The following is a 9,001-nucleotide window of genomic DNA, read 5'->3' as shown; positions in this document are numbered from 1 at the left end:
CATACAAGTCACATGAAGCATTTAAAGAAAATTTAGAAAATATTTACATACTAAGTCACAAAGTCTAAAAATTTCAGAGCAGTGATGCAATGCAAACCAGATTTTCTGATCAAAACTCAATTAAATTAGAACTTAACAACAACAATAATCATCACTCTAAAACCATTGTGGTAACCAGGTTTTAGGATTGCCCTAACCATCCTTGACTTTTGTGATTCAGACTTTGGTCCTCTCCCACATTGTATCACAGTTGGTCTCTCTCACCAGGAGAACGTGACAGAAGTTGTGGTGTGTTGCATCTAAAACTAGGTGATAAAGGGCATCACAGACTCTGCCTTGATATCCCTAGGATTGCTGGCTGTGGAAGATCACTAAGCAGCTCTATGAGGACATCTACAGTGGAAGGAACTGAGGAAAGTGAAGGATGAGGTCTTCAGGCAGCAGTAATGTAAGCAAACCAGGACTGGATCCTGCCACTTCAGTTGTGTCTTCAGCAAACTGTAGCCCTGACAAACATTTTGACTATAACCTCATGAGACCCTGTACCAGCACTACCCAACTGAGGCACTCCAATATTCCTGATTTCAGAAATAGATTTCTATTGTAGATTATAAGTATTTGCTGTTTTAAGCCACTAAACTTTGGAGGAATTTTGCTTTACAGCAATGGGAAAGTAACATATTCCTATACTTTTACAATTGATACTCTATTCCTAAGTACTCCCTGAGTATGATTTCTTTTTTACTTATTTTGTGGATTTGTGTCCCTGCCCAAATCTTATGTCAAATTGTGATCGCCAGTGTTGGGGGAGGGGACTGTTGGGAGGTGATAGGATCATAGGGGTGGATTTCCCCCTTGCTGTTCTTGTGATAGTGAGTGAATTCTCATGAGATCTGGTTGGTTAAGAATGTAGCACTTCCCACTTTCCTCTCTTCCTCTTTGTCAGGCCATGTAAGACATGCCTCATTCTTCTTCACCTTCCATCATGACTGTAAGTTTCCTGAGCTCTCCCCAGCCATGCTTCCTGTATAGCCTATGGAACTGTAAGTCAATTAAACCTCTTTTGTTTTTAAATTACCCAGGTTTAGGTAGTTTGTTATAGCAATGTGAGAAGAAACACACAGTAGATATTTCAAAAATTACATGAAAGTAATGATAAAAATACAGTTGGCCCTTGAACAACATGAGTGTGAACTGCGCAGGTCCACTTATGCAGATTTTTTCCAACAAATATATTAGAAAAAAGATTGAAGATTTACAAGAATTTGAAAAAAATTTGCAGATGAAACAAATGGCCTAGAAATATTTTAAAAATTAAGGAAACCTTCAGTATATATGAATGCATAAAATATATGGAAATACTAATCTATTTTATCATTTACTACCATAGATATGCACAAATCTGTCATAAAAGTTAAAATTTATCACACTTACACACTTATAGACCCTACATAGTGCCATTTGCTGTCTAGATAAATGTAAATAAGGGTAAAAATGCACTATTAAATCATAACTGCATAAAATTAACTGTAGTACATACTGCACTACTGTAATAATTTCACAGCCACCTCCTGTTGCTATTGCAGTAAGCTCAAGTGTTGCAAGTAACATGTGATGCTAATTATCTCCGTGTGAGCAGTTCAGCTCTCCAGTAAATTGCATGTCACAGTAAAAAAGTGATATTGTTGTTCTCGCATATATTTCATCACATTTAAGGCAATACTGTAAACCTTAAATAAAACCATGGGACCCACACAAAGTGCCACTAGTGATGCTGGAAGTGCTCCTAAGAAACAGAGATGTCATGCCACTACACATACAAAGGTTGAATTGCTTTGTATGTACCATAGATTGAGGTCTGCAACTGTGGTTGCCCGCCATTTCAAGATCAAGGAGTCCAGTCTAAGGACAATTGTTAGAAAAGGAAATGTTGAAGCAATTGTTGTACCTATGGCAGCAGGCACAAAACCCCTGCACTTTTTGAAGAATACCTTTTTATCTCACGTAGAAAATGCAACTTTTATGTGGGTGCATAATTGCTATAACAAAGGCACACCTGTATGATTCAAGAAAAGGTGAAGTCATTACATAACAACATAAAGCAAAAGAAAGGTCAAGGATCTAAAACTGGAGAAATTAATGGCAGCAAAAGATGGTTTGATAATTTTAGAAAGAGATTTGGCTTAAAAATGTCAAGATAACAGCAGAAGTAGCATCTGCTAAACAAGAGACAGCAGAGGAGTTCCCAGATGCTGTTGAGAAAATCATTGAGATGAAAGGATATCTGCCTGAACAGGTTTTTAATGCAGAAGACAGTGCCCTATTCTGGAAAAACAAAATGCCACAAAGAACACTTATTAGTTAAAAAGAGATGTGAGCACCAGGATTTAAGGCAGGAAAAGATAGACTAACTGTGCTGTTGTGTACAAATACAGTCAGGTTTATGATCAGGACTGTCCCTTGTCTATAAAGCTGCTAACCCCAGAGCCTGGAAGAGAAAAGGTAAACACCAGCTGCCAGTCTTTTGGTTATACAACAAGAAGTCCTGGACAAGAGAATCCTTTTTGTCTAGACTGGTTTCATGGATATTTGTCCCTTAGTTCAGGAAGTAGTTTGCCAGTAAAAGACTGCCTTTAAAGTTCCCTTCACATAGAATAATGCCCATGGCCACCAGATCCCCATGAGTTCAACACTAAAGGCACTGAAGTGGTTTCTGTGTCCCCAAATGCAAGGTCTCTAAATTACCTTATAGATCAGGGGACCATAGTACCTTTAAGACTCATTACATACTGTACTCTATGGAAAAGATCATCAACACTATAAAGAGAACCTCGATAGAACATCATGAAAATCTGGAAGAATTATACCATTGAAGATGTCATCATTGTTATAGAAAATGCTGTAAAAGCCATCAAACTCAAAACAGTAAATTTCTGCTAGAGAAAGCTGTGTCCAGATGTTGTACATGACTTCACAGCATTTACGGCAGAGCCAATTGAGGAAATCATGAAGGATATTATGGATATGGTGGGGGATGAAGGGTTTGGAGAGGTCGAAAAGTTAGTGGACACCAAACCAGAGGAATTAACAGAAGATGACTTGATGAAGGTGAGTGCTCTGGAACCAGTGCCAGATGATGAGGAAGAAGATGACAAGAGGAAGCAGTGCCAAGAAACAAATTGATATCAGCCAATCCGGCAGGAAGGTTCTGATTATTCAAGATGGCTTTTGACTTGTTTCATGACATGAAGTCTTCTGTGATATGGGCACTGAACCTAAAGCAAATGGTGGAAGGATGAGCACCACATAGAAACACTTTTAGAGAAATGAAAAGGCAAAAAAGACAGAAATTACAATGCATTTCCTTAAAATTACACCAAGTGTGCCTGCCTCCCCTTGTACCTTCTCCACCTCTTCCACCTCTCCCACCCTGAGACAGAAGATTAATTCCCCCTCTTCTTCCTCTTCCTCAGCCTACTCAACATGAAGATGAAGAGAGTGAAGACTTTTATGATGATCCATTTCTATTTAATGAATAATAAATATATTTTCTCTTCTTTAGTATTTTCTTAATAACATTTTCTTTTCTCTAGCTTACTTTATTGCAAGAATATAGTATATAATACATATAATATACAAAATATGTATTAATCATATGTTTGCATTATTGGCAAGATTTCCAGTCAATAGTAGCTATTTGTAGGTATGTTGTTAGAAGTCAACTGTTATATAGGAATTTTTGACTGTGGGAATGGTCAGCACCTCTAACACTTGTGTTGTTCAAGAGTCAATTGTATAGTGAATATCTATGCAACAATTAGCCATGTGTTTTTATAATAAATATTTTATTCAATATAAGTTTATATTTGTAGTCTCATTCTTTAAAAACTTATTGTTGGAATATTACATAAGGCATAAACCAGAAAACATATTATTTAAACACAAATACTTATGTATTTATTTACAGATAAGGAATTAAAGATAATACAATCACAAAATCATTATCACATATAACAAAACGATCAATAATCCCTGATATAATATCTAGTTGATATTCAAATTTCTTGGATTATCTACAAAAAATACCTGCAGCATGTTTGTATGAGATGGAAGCAAATCTACACATCATGACCTCTTTTGTTGTTGTTGTAGAGAGAGGGTCTGGCTATGTTACTCAGGCTGGTCTTGAACTGCTGGGCTCAAGCAATCTTCAGCCACCTGAATAGCTGGGATTGCAGGCATACGCCACTACCATGCCCAGGGTTCACAGACTCTTAAGTGTCCTTTAACTGTTGGTAGCATTCCTCTGTCCCTGACCATTTTCTATTAACTTGTTGAAGAAAATGTACTTGTTTTCAGTCAGAATTTCAAATATCTATTTGGCTGATTACTTTCTTGTGATGTCATTCCTCTTATTTCTATGTCACTTATATTGCCTGTCAGCTATTATTTGTGTCTTGGGACTTAGATTCCTGTTCATTTACAGTATGTGTGTATGTGTTTGTGTATGACCATTGGTGGTGCTATACATTGTCTATGGCATTATGCAAGAAGGAATATAAAAATGAATGGTCCATACTTAGTGATGATAAGATTAGTTCGTGGATTCAGGATCCATCAAGTATCCAGCTAGCAGATCCATTCCCTACGAATTTTCAAACAAGAATTTCTCTAATGGTTTTAGCACATGTGGATTATCACTACCTAGACTTGTGCATTAAGAATAGCAAAATGGTGAATTTCTAATTCTATCATTCCTTTTGCATTTATTGGCTCACACGTAATTTTAAACATTTCCCCTACAAACTCTTTGTTTACCTTGCAGCAAATGTTCTACAGAAAAGGTAGAATAAATACTTAATTAAGCATTACAGGTACTACTATTTAAAAAAATAATGGTAGGTGACCAATGAGTGTCTATCTTTGGCCATTAGCAGCCCTTTCAAGTAGGTTGATGTATTTTTTGTCTACACGATCTCAATATTTATTACTTTCCGTGTTTGAGGGCACAACTAGATACCCTATCTCATTTATATCTGTCCTGCCCCAGACCTAGAATCACCGTTTCTCTAAGAAGTTATGGACACTAGGGATTTTTAGTATATTCAATTCTCTTTACTGGGAAGAATGTATATCAGCTTAATTTTTAACATATAGATATTAAAATGAGCAAATTCATATAGGCAACAGAAGTATAAACCATCTCTGTCTTACCTTTTTGTTTTCCACCTCAGAACTACCTGACAGTGAACCTATGGTGTTATTTCAGGTAACTTTTACAAATATATCACATCTTGTATGTAATTAACACTTATAATCGTCTTGATTAAAAGGCCAGTAAAATATATAAAATATTTAAGTGATCTGTGTATCATTTTTCAACTTTTCCCTTAGAAAACTTTATTACTTCCCATGCACAAAGAAACCTTACTTATTTTCACCAGTTCATTGTAGTATGAAGACCAACTTTTACTAGAAATTAAAAAAGAAGAATGCACTTTGTGTATTTATTTAAAAGCTGACTTTCTACACAATCTCTGAGATAGTCCCTTTTTTTTTTTTTTTTTTTGCTAAAATGAAAATGTAGTCAATGACAATCCAAATGCATATTATCCTACTTTGTTCATGGGACCTTATACAAATGATTGGCTATTTTTCCGTTCAGAATTAAGGATTATTGAAGTTTGTGTAACAAGGGCTTTGTTCTTCATAATTCATTTTCTGTTACTTGCTTATGCAATGAAGCATTATAATTTGCAGGCTATTACTTCACAGGACTTATAACTTCATTGCTTGTACAAAGGAAAGAACAAAGATGTGTCAGGAGTATAAAAAACATCTCGTAGGTAATAAAAAAGTAAATCAACTTACATTTCCTGCAAATTGATAAGTAGGAAGTTTTTACTAATGAATCCTATAATTCTCACAATGTAGTGTTTATTTTCAGGGTTCCCTTCTAAGAAATATGATTGTATAAGGTAATTATTATACACTGAGATTAGGTTCCAGGTAAGCAAAACCCATAGTGAATTACTTCCATAAGAATTAAAGCAAAATATCTAGATATGCTCTCAAATTGCCACATCTCAATAATTTAAAATCCACTAACACTTTCAACAGACTCATTAAATTGTATTTAGAATGCAGCAGGTGGATTCATTTAAAAACAAACGAATAATTCTTCCCTTACAAATGTCCATCTTGGCTTTGATTAAAAAAACTGAGACAGAATAACTTGTTGAACAAAGCCATAACCATTCAAAAATGCTTCCAAGCAAGGTAAGTCAGTCAGGGTGAGTGAAGATCATCCACATTGACCTTCATTGCCCTCTTAGTATTTGGGATGTTGAAGGTCAAGAATCTGCAGGATGTCAAAGGCCTAAACATAATTTTTTCTTCTTAATCCTTACTTTAGTCAATAATATAGGAATAGAGCATTGCCTACTTGGCACTATGATTTTGAACATTTGGCAAACTGCAAAAATGAAAATTGTGTATGGCCTACTTATGAGACAACTGTGGAATAGAGGAAATCTATACATGAGACACATATGTAGAAACCAGTACGCAAAGAATCAATATAATGAGGAGTGAAAAGGAAACAACAACTAGAGATTTGGAAGATATTAAATAAATACTATCAATAACTTTATGCCAATAAATTTGAAAAGTTAGATAAAATGGAAATATTCCTAGAAAAATATAAAGTAAAAACAAAAAAATAAAAATAAAAGTTCAGCAAAAAACAGGAAATATGCATAATCCTACAATCATTAGTATACTTATATCAGTAGATAAATATCTTCCCATCAGAAAACCCCAGACTCAACAGTTGGGAACCTGCTCTAGCAGCTGCATGAGGCAGGCGATGGAGCTGGAGCCTGAGCTGCTGCTGTAGGAGGCCCTTGAGAACGTGGAGGTGGTACAGAACTACTGGTGGGAGCTGAGTCACCAGCTCGAGGGGCTGTGGGAGGCACGGAGATCAAAGAGAGTGCATCACAGACAAGGGATGTTCTCAAATAACATATTAATGATTTGAAGGGAACCCTTGGAAAACTCCTGGATGAGCGATTGGTGTCCCTTTTGCAAGAGGTGAGCACCATTAAACAGACCATTAAACCACTAGATGATTGCTAGAAGCTCAAAGAACACAGAGTCAACACTCCAGAGGGCTTAGTCTGAGAAGGTGAGATTGCCATGCTTGGTGGTGTAGGAGAAGAGAATAAGAAACTGAGGAGCTTTACCAAAAAGGCCTTGCACGTTCAGTTGGACAGCATACCAGAAGTACCTTTACTGGTTGATGTGCCTTGTTTATCTGCTCAGTTGGATGAGTCTATTCCTAACACCATGAAAGACCACATTCTTAAGCATGGAACAGTAGCATCTCGCCCACCAGTACAGACAGAAGAACTGATAGGGAAACCTGGAGGCATCATAGTACAGTGGTGTAAGGTGGATGATGACTGTACGGCACAAGATGACAGGCTTCAGTTTCGTAAATGTATTTCAAATCATTTTGAGGATGTATATGTAGGTTCCGAAACTGAATTCATAGTATTGCACACAGAGTCCAACGCTGAAGATCATTTCAGAATCTGCACCTGAAGAGATGGCTGACAGGAGCGGAGTCGTTGGAGTGTCCCCCAGATAGTTCATTCCATATTGGAGTCTCACGAGTGGACAGCTGGTTTTGAGGGGAACAGTCTGAGCAATCGAAGAAATACGTCATGCTGGAACGATTCTGAATCTTCAGGTGTTCTTGACTCCAGAGCTTCAACTTATTTCTCTGGGCAGATATTAATATTTAGAGTTGAAATTGTGGGACTACCAGACAGAAGAGACAGTATAGGAGTGTGTCATAAAAACAGAGTGTCAGCCGGGCTAGGTGGCTCATGCCTGTAATCCCAGCACTTTGGTAGGCCGAGGCTGGTGGATCATGAGGTCATGAGATCGAGACCATCCTGGCTAAACAGTGAAACCCTGTCTCTACTAAAAATACAAAAAAATTAGCCAGGCGTGGTGGCAGGCACCTGTACTCCCAGGTATTCGGGATGCTGAAGCAGGAGAATGGCGTGAACTCAGGAGGCAGAGCTTGCAGTGAGCTGAGATCGCACCACTGCACTCCAGCCTGGGCAACAGAGCGAGACTCCATCTCAAAACAAACAAACAAACAAAAAACCCAGAATGTCTAGGACTCTCTGCAATAGGATAAAGCTGTGTGCATTGGTACAAATGGTGCAATTTTGTAAATGGAAAAGAAACGCCTCATCAGTTACCTCAATTACTTCTGAGTCCACTGTCACATTTGACATGGAAGCTGTGACTCTAGGAACCACCAATAATAATGAAGGCAGAAACGTCAAGCTAGAGTAACTCTTAGTTCAAGTAACAGAGAAGAGGTTTTTGATTGGTTACTTGATCAATCTTATGGTTCTCTTTACTTTGGATGCTCATTTTTCTATCCTGGATGGAAAGTGCTAGAGTTTTAGATGTTCGAGTGCTTGGGTTTGGTTTGCAGGATTTAACCTAGCTGTCCTCAGCTCAATTTAGTTGTAATTTATTTTTTAGAAAAAGTTGAATGTATCTCTCACTTAGGCCCTTGGAAATGGAAAGTGTTTACTGGATTCATTTTGTAATATTTTAGCAAAAAGAGACTTCAATGTTGTGGACAAAATCATGTAATTCAGTCAATTTTATTTTTAGCATGCTGGTAACTAAAGTATCACATCATAATAAAAATAAAATTGGCTTCAAAAGTATGAGAAGATATAGAAATTCCTATACCCTTCCACTGTACTTCTTAAAGTTGGTTATTAGACCAGGAAAACTTAATCTAATATTATTTAAAATATCATCATAAAGGATCCAAGCCCATGTAAATCTTTAGAATTAAACAAGAGGAACAACCCAGATAGAAGATGTGTAATATACAACCACTCATTTGCTGTCCACATGAATGTGTTGACTGTCCTCTCCATGTTCAGGTATTTGTAAGCAGTGT

The 9,001-nt window shown here is 36.9% G+C and overlaps 1 pseudogene; it reads left to right on the top strand.

The window, feature by feature from the left end:
- Positions 1-6,856: 6,856 nt before the first annotated feature.
- On the top strand, positions 6,857-8,489 carry LOC129462438 (cytokine receptor-like factor 3; annotated as a pseudogene).
- Positions 8,490-9,001: the final 512 nt, after the last annotated feature.

Source organism: Symphalangus syndactylus, chromosome 14, assembly GCF_028878055.3.
Source record: "Symphalangus syndactylus isolate Jambi chromosome 14, NHGRI_mSymSyn1-v2.1_pri, whole genome shotgun sequence".
In the NCBI taxonomy this organism is placed as follows: Eukaryota; Metazoa; Chordata; class Mammalia; order Primates; family Hylobatidae; genus Symphalangus; species Symphalangus syndactylus.
This window is presented reverse-complemented; position numbering and strand designations above follow the sequence as displayed.